Raw genomic sequence first — 10021 nt, 5'->3', positions numbered from 1 at the left:
ACTTGGTGTATTTTACTTGGAATGGGACACCACTTGACACAACATTCCCCAAACTTCTGGCTTAGCCCTGGCACAGAGGCAAATACAGGCCAGATGAGAATCTAACCTCACCTTTTCAAAGCCACTATTACCTTCACAATTACCTTGTATTATTGTGACCGGGCAAAATAAAATTTTTACTTTGCACTCAGCCTGTAAATCTTGCAGTTGCCTGTTTTCTCTATCAACAACACCTCACCTAAGACATGACTTGTTCAAAAAGAAAAATCTTTAAAATGTTCCGAAAGTCACTAATCTCCCACAAACCTTAAACCACTCTTTTCTCCTCTTGGAGTTTCAGAATCTGTTACATCTTTGAAGGTTCCAAATTATAAAATTGCTCATCAAATCAAAGAATGGGAAATATATCATAACTTTCACCAAGTGATACTATGGCACTCACAAAAATGATGTTTTAGTTTCAAACCCTGAATATCAAATACTTTACGATCAATATTTTTTTCCAGGGAAAATTTGAGAAAGCAAGCTGAATAGTGAGGAAATTCAGAGTCTGCTTCTGATGTGAAGCAAAATAATTGTTTTACTTAGTAGTGTGTCAAGGTGAAGAGACATTACAGATTTGCTTAGGTAGAAGAGAAGCTTTTATCTGTAGGCAGATTAAAAACTAAGAGAACTAAGAGGCTATTAAATTGGGGTAGTTCAGCTGGAGAGGAAGAGCAATGTGAGAACTATCTAAAATAATCAGTAGTCTTGCAATTAGTGTAGTTGCTTAGTTTTAAGCAACAGTGATAATTTGTTCTCTATTTTTAAAATCAGAAGCAGAGTCAACCTGCACCCTTATCATTAGCAATACTTTCCAAACTTGTATGAAAACAAATGTTTAGTTCCATCAGACTCCTTCTCATTGACATTACATGATGACATTGTTAATTTTTGAAATGTCTGAAATTACAGCAATTAATTATATCATGAGGCTGGAATGATCCTGCCACATTGCTAACTTTGAAGGCTAATGTTAAAAATGTGCGAGCTTCAAGAAGATGGCATTTTTAATTCTCACTTCAGCCACCTACTGTGTCTCTTCAAGGATTATATAGTTCATTTAACAATGCTTCAGACTGCTTTTTTCCACACCTAGTCGAATAATTGACACATATGTTTGAGATGTGATGGGGGGATTGTGGGGGATTGGTATGAACATGTATCACCTTTCTTCTTCGATGATTTTATTTACAGAAAAAAACCAAACTTTCACAGAATTAAGGAAAACTTTATGTAATTTCATAGATTATTTGTTAACATCTAATTGGAAAAAAAAAAAAAAATGAAGTTTTGCACAGCTCCTCGTGTCCTTGACACAAGTTCTAGCAGGAAGAGAAAACTGAATATCAGTTTTAACTCTTGCTTAACCAGACATTCTCTTCCTCATTTACACCAGTAAAATCGAATGTTGTCATGCTTGAGGCATGAGAGTTAACCCCCTTCTTTTTTCAAGATTTATCACAAACCAACTTCTAAAGTCAAAATTGAAGGTTCAGCTCAAACTAATATATTTCTCTGATTTCAGAAGAATAATTACAGATTAAGCAGAGAGGACAATGATATCATGAGGTCACAATCAGTGAGCTCTTTTTTGAATTTTGGAGGTTTATGTTAATCCTCCAACAAGGGAGGTCAGAGTTGGTTATCTGATTTTTTTTAATTATTATTCATTTTATAATAAACTTCAGGAAATTTTTTATACATTATTTGTATGTTATAGTCAAAGATATTGACACTATTATACTGTGTGTTCTATAAATTTAGTCCATGCCTCCCATAGTTTCTTGCAAGAGTTCAGAAAAGGGAATATATACTTGCCTAAAAGAGCTACTTATTTTTTATCTTTGAAGTTAAGATGATGTTGTCAGTCCTAATGCTAGTGAGAAGATAAAGGAGTTTTTAAATTACCATCAAAAAGATAGGACTGCAAATATGCTGAGATTCAATGTCCATGAGCTATTAACTTTTCTGGTCCTACTAAGTTCTTATTTTTGAGACCTTTTCTCCTCAAAGGGGTTTCTAAAGAGTTATCCATCCGTTATTCAGCTAAAAGCTAATTTATTCTTATACCTTGTCACCTCTCATCAGCAAAAACTATGATTGAATAAAAGGGTTTACTACAGACAGGTGTTTCACTTTTAGTTTTAGTTTATTTTTCATTTAGTTATAATTGACACCTTGAATCTGTGATAGGCAGTGGCACTCCATCATTTTTTATTTTTTTTATACTGCAGGTACTTGCTTCTATCTATGATTCAATATTAAAACAGAGTTTAATAATAAAAATCAATACTCTGAATTATATTAAACTGTTAAGAACTGATGAGCATTTCAAAAAGTTGCTCTCAATCCATGTTTCCTCAGATAAGGAAGGCATTTTCGTAGCATCAGAACCCTTTCATCAAAGCATTTCATCTGACAGCACAGAAGAGGAAAACCTTCTGCCTTTTAAGACTCACACACACACATACACATACATTTCTTGATGAAATCCAGTTTTATTACAGTGCTAATTCTGTTTTACTTTATAAGTATGACACAGAATTTCTAGAGAGTCTAGATATACTGGTAGAATAAAAGTAAAACTTTGTGTGATACAGTAGTTTTGCTCTACTTTACAGAGATACCTCTGTCCATACCAGTAGTCTTGTGTCTCCAATCATAATTTCTTTTTCTATATTTCTATATTAATATTTATCTTCTCAAAATGTGTATGATTAGCTGACTCCTCTGTAATGAGAGAGTGACACACAATCAATACTGTCAGTAATCATCAAGATTACAAAAAACCAACAATTTCAAATATATTCCTTCTTTTTGCATGCAATGTATATTTTTACTTTATATTTCTTTTTGAACATTATTTCAAGGGTATGTTGGTAAAAATTTAAATTTTCTGTACTGATTAAATTCACCTTTATCCATCTTTAACTGTCCTTGAAAAAAATTGAAGAATTTGTAACTTCCTGGTCTACCTACCATTGCTACCTGAACAGAACTGAATAGCAGCTATGAAATGTCAATTACTCATAGAAACCAAGGTCTTCTCTTGGTGTTCCACAAACTATGGAGATAGACATATACTTGCTGACTACCCTGAAAGTACTCACTAGACAAAATGCATCAGCACACCATGGTGCTGTTTTAACATGTCACCAAATCCACAGCCTGACAAAGCAGGAAGATAGCATGACATCCCCTTCTTTACTGTTTTAACACATTCATATGTGAATTTGCTGTAATAAGACTGTGTTTCTAAAAAGTTATTTGAAAATTAGACTGAAATGTTCAGTTTCTTTTTCACTTGTTGCTAGAGGAGTGAGAAGAGGACTTTTAGTTTACAAAATAACAATCGTCTTGTGCATGCTCACTCTACAACCTTTCTCCAGGAGTTTGAATGGCAACTGCCAGCTCTGATGTGGTCCAGCTCTGTTCCTTAGCATGTCTATGATGCCTTGATGTCCCAGATAGACATTACATCTACATTCCACAGGACTTTACTAAAGATCTCCTTTGGATAATATGTGCTTTCTCTTTGCTATTGTAACATTATTTCCTTCAGTGTTTTCCTCCATTCAAAAAATTCCCAAAAAAGTAAGAAATGCCTGTGTCACTGCCTAGTATTCATTTTGTTTTATTATACTTTTTATGGTCTGAAACTGTCCTCCATCTTTTTTTTCTCTCTTTACTTACAGTTTCCTCTTTGATGTGTTTCACATGCAGCACTCACAGCTTTACAGCAGTTTAAGTGATGGAGGCAACAATAAAGGTAAAAGCCCCTAAAAATTTATTTGCCAAAATAAGACTATATACGTATTCGTACTGTTAAATGCTCACACTACTAAAAATGAAACAATCCTCATTAATTTCAGACCCAGAAAAAAAAAAAGCTAATTCTGAATAAACAAAATAATGTGAAATATCTTTCTTCTGCAATATCAATTTCTGAACATATTTTTCAGGGAAAAAAGATCTGCATATGGGATTGTCTGGGAGTGGAGGGAGGATATTGGTTGAGTTTGTAATTTAGATTTTTTTAACTATGTATGTGTCTAATAGACTTTATGACTAATAGAAGAATAGAATAAGAGCAGCCTTAGAGAGCCAGAAACAGTAAATATCTACTCAATCCTGTAGGCAGTGAACAACATGGATGCAGTCTATAAACTTCTGGTTTTTCCAGGTTCATATTCTTCTGTTGCATAGGCAGGACAAGCCCAGCAGTAACAGTCTTCAAAATACAGCTAGAAGTTGGTTCATTTCCAGCAGCTGTTTGGAAAAGAGTAGTTCTAAGTGAGCCATTTCAGCAACTAGAAATTGCAGCCATCTACTGGTAACTGCCAAAATGTCAGTCAGCCAGAGACTTTAGGGCTTGGCATCTATTTATATTATCTCCCCAGACACATCCAGACTTATACAAGTAGTTGAAGAATGTGAGAGCTACAGTGTGACGGCTGGCCCTTTTGAAACTCTGTTATTGACGCTGTCCATTACTGTATTTCAAGCACTCCACTACTGTATTTTTTACTTTTTTTTTTTTTTTTTGCATCCACACACTGACACAATTTTAACATTTAAGACATTTAACACGGTTTATAAAAATAAATGGGAATTTAAAAATATACTCTTTTATGTTTTCCCCTTTTTTTGCCTTTTTTTTTTCCTTTTTTTTTTTTTCTCCAGTATTGGGCTCAAGTAAGAGTATTAACTGATAAATCTTGCCCTGTGGTTGTAGAAAAACAAATGTACTTGCTGGTTGAAAGAGCAGCTTAGTGGTGGTGGTCTGCTTTCTTGAAACTGTACAGAGCATGCATTATAAAGCACTATTGGAGGTAATTTTGTGTATAAATTACTTACTTCTACTCTACAATTAAAATTTTTATTTATTTACTTTCTATTAGACTTAGGAGATTCTCAAGGCCTGAAGGTGGAAGAATCCTTATTGTTATAATCTCTGGCGCAATTCCTGTCTGGTTGCTGGGTCACATTGCTTATTAACCATGCTAGGAATGCAGAAAGATTCTCTCTGCTGCTTTGGGAATAACATGTTTTTGTGCTTTAACAAGGAGTAGACTGCTTTGGAGGGGGTCCTAGACAAGGGAAATCTCAAGGGGAGCATGAGAGACAGAGAAAATATTTGGACCAGGTACAGGATATGAAGGAGTTTTCCTTCCTTAAATCTTTTAATTGAATGACTGTTTTATCTCAAGATTAGTCATGGCTGTCTGGGTTGTTTCACTTATTTGCAGGCAAGATCCGTACCTTCTTTTCCTTTCCACCAGTCCCTGGATGGCAATTTCTTCTGAAGTTATATGTATGTGCAGTTTAGGTTTTTAATGCCCCAGAACATCTGGTGCCTTGAATGATATCTTAGAGTTCAATATTGATTTTTATTCTTGTCTTTATATCCTTTGATAAGAGGTAACAAATACCTGTTGTAGCAGGTAAGGAAAGTTGATGAAAAAGAAAAAAAACTTTTCAGTGTCGGTTGTATTGGCTCAGTGATAAATAAGTAAGTGTTACTGCTCCTTGCCAGTAAATGCTAACTGAAGTCACAGGGCACAGTAACAGCTTTACATTTGACACTGGTGGAAAGTTCTGTGTAGTTTAACTAACAAGCTAACTCTGTCAAATGAACGGTGGTAAGTGAGGTTCAAGACATGGATATATGCCAGTTCGAAGTTTTCTTTTCAACTAGGTGTACAGCAAGTTTTTGTGTCCAACAAATCAGGAGAGTTCAATGTAACCTGGCATGACATCAAGTAAGAGAAGGCATTGTGACATAATTAAGGTGCCTGCTGTGGATAAAGTGCCCTGTTAATTCTGTTTGTTTTAAGAACAGGATGAGTCCACTCCCCTGGACAGAATGCCAGTCACCTATGTTTGTAATCAAACTTCTTAGTGGAAAAATATAGCTTATTTTTATATGAACAATATTTCCCTTGCCCTCTTTGACACAGGATCAGTATGTACTTATAAATGAAGAAAGAAGATGTACTTTTACAGCTTAAACAATTCCACTATCTTGTAAATTGCAATATTTCTTTGAAAAATGATGAAATTTTTCCAGATTTATTCCTTTAAAGGATAAAGCTCAAGATGAAGTAAAAAAAAAAGGCTCATATTTTTCCTGTCTTAAATGGCTACACTTAAACACTTCAGTGCTATGTATGTAGATATACATTTTTCTTGGAAATTCTCCCTTTCACTTGTAAATATGAAGTTCTGACTCTTGTGCTACTCAGAACTGTCCAATTGCTGACATTTGTCTGTTGAAAAATCCAGTTAATTGTCTACAACAATATGGCATGTTGAAAACATCCTTCTTTCGTCCAAAGAAATAATTTTATGTCATATACCACTGCAATTTAGTGAATGCTGCAGAACCATGGGATCTCATAGGACTGCCTAATGGAAGCTAAATCAAATATAATGAAATATTCAAAATGTATGCTGCTTTATTTATACAAGTGCACTGATCAAGTAGACCAGCAGTTCCAAAACAGTATACAATCAATATTTCAATCCAGAAACTTCATCAACTTCTAGTTGAATTTCTGAGAAAAGAGATGAGTTTCCAGCACAGACTTAGTTTAGAAAACTACCTATGGTACAAAATGAAGTGCAGTGCAGGCATGAAAGAAAATGTCTAGAAACTAGATCGTGTCCTCTGCTTAGTTGCTCCCTGAACTGTCTGGTGATGAACATGGGCATTGCTTTTAAAAACTTTTGTGGACTTGATTCCTGAAGTGTTTAGGGAATTTCTGAATACTTACTTGAGAAAAATATTGTACCAATCAAGCTTTCAGCCTAATTTCAAATTTATTGTAAATAAGTGAAAAAAATAAGGACCATGTCAACAGATAGACTGATGCAAGGCAAAGCTGACCTAGTTTATGATTCCTCAATTGCATTTCTCTCATCATCTACTGCATAATTGTAGGTTTGTAGAGGCTTTTAGATGACTGCATGTTTTCTTTATTTGATTCCCTCACAAGACATCAATTCTCCTGGTTACATATCTCAATAATTGATTTTCCATGAACAATCATCATTTGTACATAAAGTATTTTCTTTTAATAGCAATTGTGCCAACATGAAAGTGTTGTCTTGCAACTTTGCAATTCAATTTTCCAGCAGAGATACCGGACTCTCAAACTGAGAAGGGTTTCACCACTGTTTAGCCAAAGGCAACAGCAAAATGGAAGAGGATACCATGAGGGCTTCATGTCCTGCACTGGGACTTCAGTTACTGTCATTTTACACTTCCTTCTGCCATGAAGACAGAGTAGTCCATTTAGAGATGGCTCAGGGCTATCATGCTAAAACATTGCATCGCTCAGCATAGATTGAATATGACTAATCTTGCCTGACTGACTCTTCTGCACTGCATCATCTCTCTTGCAGAACAGCAAATCTGTGTGATTTTTTGACATTGAACATATCTACATATCTTTTTCAAATGTTTTTGTATCTAAATGTCCATTTCATCTCCCCAAAGTTACTTAGACTATGATAATGGTTAAAAAAAAAACTACTTGAAGTCAAATAAAGAATCCAAAAGTCGTACATGTGAAAGCAGGAAGGATGGAGCATGCCACAAATCTATTAAACAAAAATACATTAAACAGAAAATCAAAGAAAGTGAGAAAATATTCCGTGCATATGTCTCCTGATCCAAAACCTGTGCAGTGAATGGGAAGGTTTGCCGTGACTGGTACTGAATCAAACCTACACACAGTGCACTTGGTGACAACTGCAAGTGTTGTTAGAGTCAATGTAAACACATGCAGTTAACATCAGAGAACATTTCAATGTGAAATTCTCAGTGAACCAAATACATTTTCTGATTGTTTAGAACATTAAAGCACTGATTGTCTTAGTTCAAAGCTTAAATGGTAATCAGTATAAACACCTATTCTTTGCATAGATATTTATATTCAACTAGAATATTTTAAATTTATGAACATATTAAAAACTTATGTACAGACACCAATGTTATTCTCAGTTGTGAGAACTCTCAGGAAGGGCTTCCTTTTGCTTTTCATGTATCTAAAAGGATTTATCTCCTTTTATTTAATTTAACTTTTCTCAGACATCATTCTTTAGGCTGCTTTCTGCTTCATTTTGTGGCCTCTATCCACTCTGTTATTTTAGCACTCTACCTAATCCAGGATCTGTCTATGCAATGTTGAGCAATCAATCTCCCTTTAAATAACTTGTCAGTCGTCTGGTGGTGTTTACTGTACTTTTTGAATTGAGAAATCATGTAGAAAGTCTCTGTTTAAATGAATGTGTAAGTACACATACTATAAGACCAGTAAGTGCTACACAATTAAGAAAATACTTGTCCATTTCTTAAGGAGCATTTTATATAATTATCACAATAATAAATGCAACAACAACAAAACCCCAAAGAACAGCAACAAAACAAAGCATAAACCCCATTCCATTTTATTTTACTTTGTTTTTTGCTTTACTTGATTCTATTTTACCTTCTGTGGTATAATAGCAGCTGAGCCATATTTTTGCACTGCAGGCAAAGGAAGTATATTTGTCAATGCCCAATGCCCTTGAAAAGTCTTCAGCAAATAAATGTGACTTAATATGAACTCCAAAATAGTATAGTTTTAACCCAAACTTTTCAAATACTACAAAAATTTTCTAGACACATCTTGTTGGACACATGCATGTTAGCAGCAAGTGAATCTAAGAGGTTTACTGTGTTTAAATACCTTAAGTATGTTTTAAAATAGGTTTAGGTTTACTTTATTTTGTTTTCATTTTTAAGAGATAAAATAGTGCCAAACACTGTTCTTTTTACTTTTGATTAATGCTCTTATTGGAATGGTTTGTAAGAAACAGTAGTTTGGTGGTCTCAGCTGCCTTACAGAGAAACAGCAGAAGAAATAAAAGTTTCAAGTGCGTTTTCTTGTGGGTTCATTTTATTCCGTTTTCTCAGTAAGCTAATAAACAGAATCACCTTTCTTTGAAATTTAATGATTAAACCCATTGTAACTAATGAAACAAGATGAAAAATGAAGTTTGAGTCTAGCTAAAGGCTGTCTCTGTAATGATATCCTGAAACAGCCTCATGATGTCCATACACCCCTATGCCAAAATTCTATGGCCACCCACAACTCACACCTATGACAGCAAAAAAACACCTACATGTAACACATGTGGTGATGCAAACTAGGAAGCCAAATCTATTTTTAAAGATTTTTTTCCAGGATTACAGTCTGCATCTGTAAATGCCGGTTTGCATCTGCTGTAAATGTCTTTTCATTAGTCAGCCACCTGCTAGATGAGAAGTGTTGCACTAGCAACACAATATCTGAGAATATGCAATATGCATGCAAAGTTTGAGACCAGAAACTGGCATTGAGGAAGATGGAATTTGCTATACAGAAAAGTTGTTATTTTGACATATATACAAATTGAAATAATTCCTTATGCAAGAGTTCCTTGATGAACATTTATTACTATTCATTATCTTTTGCCTGTGCACAGAATGCAGACTTTCAAGCCAATGTTGTTATCGGATTTATGAGGACCCTTCAGCACCATGGATCACAGTGTTCTGCCAGATCATCAGCAGGTCCTGGCAGAAATAGAAGGCCAATGGCTAAAGCAATTACCTTCACTGAGAACAGACTGAACCTAAAACTGACAAGTATGAATTTTCATGTAGATACTTTCCAACAAAGAGGAGTGGCATCTATAACCTTTTGTGTATCAAATAGTAGACATTCATTGATGATGAGCTGTAAGATGTCCAATAGCGCATCAGAGTTTGTTAATATGAAATGAAGACTGGGGAAAAAGTTACATAAACTTTGAAAAACAACTTATATTCTGGAATTAATTACTTCCCAGCAGCCAGCCAATAAGAGTGATTCAGAGATGTCAGGAACTTATAAATCCAAACTCTACTGAAAATACTTCGGTTTTATGAGTTTGTATATGTATGAAAGAA

The sequence above is a fragment of the Sturnus vulgaris genome, chromosome 2, assembly GCF_052056855.1.
Source record: "Sturnus vulgaris isolate bStuVul1 chromosome 2, bStuVul1.hap1, whole genome shotgun sequence".
NCBI classification, from domain to species: domain Eukaryota; kingdom Metazoa; phylum Chordata; class Aves; order Passeriformes; family Sturnidae; genus Sturnus; species Sturnus vulgaris.
The sequence above is the reverse complement of the archived record's forward strand: the minus strand, read 5'-3'. Positions refer to the sequence as shown.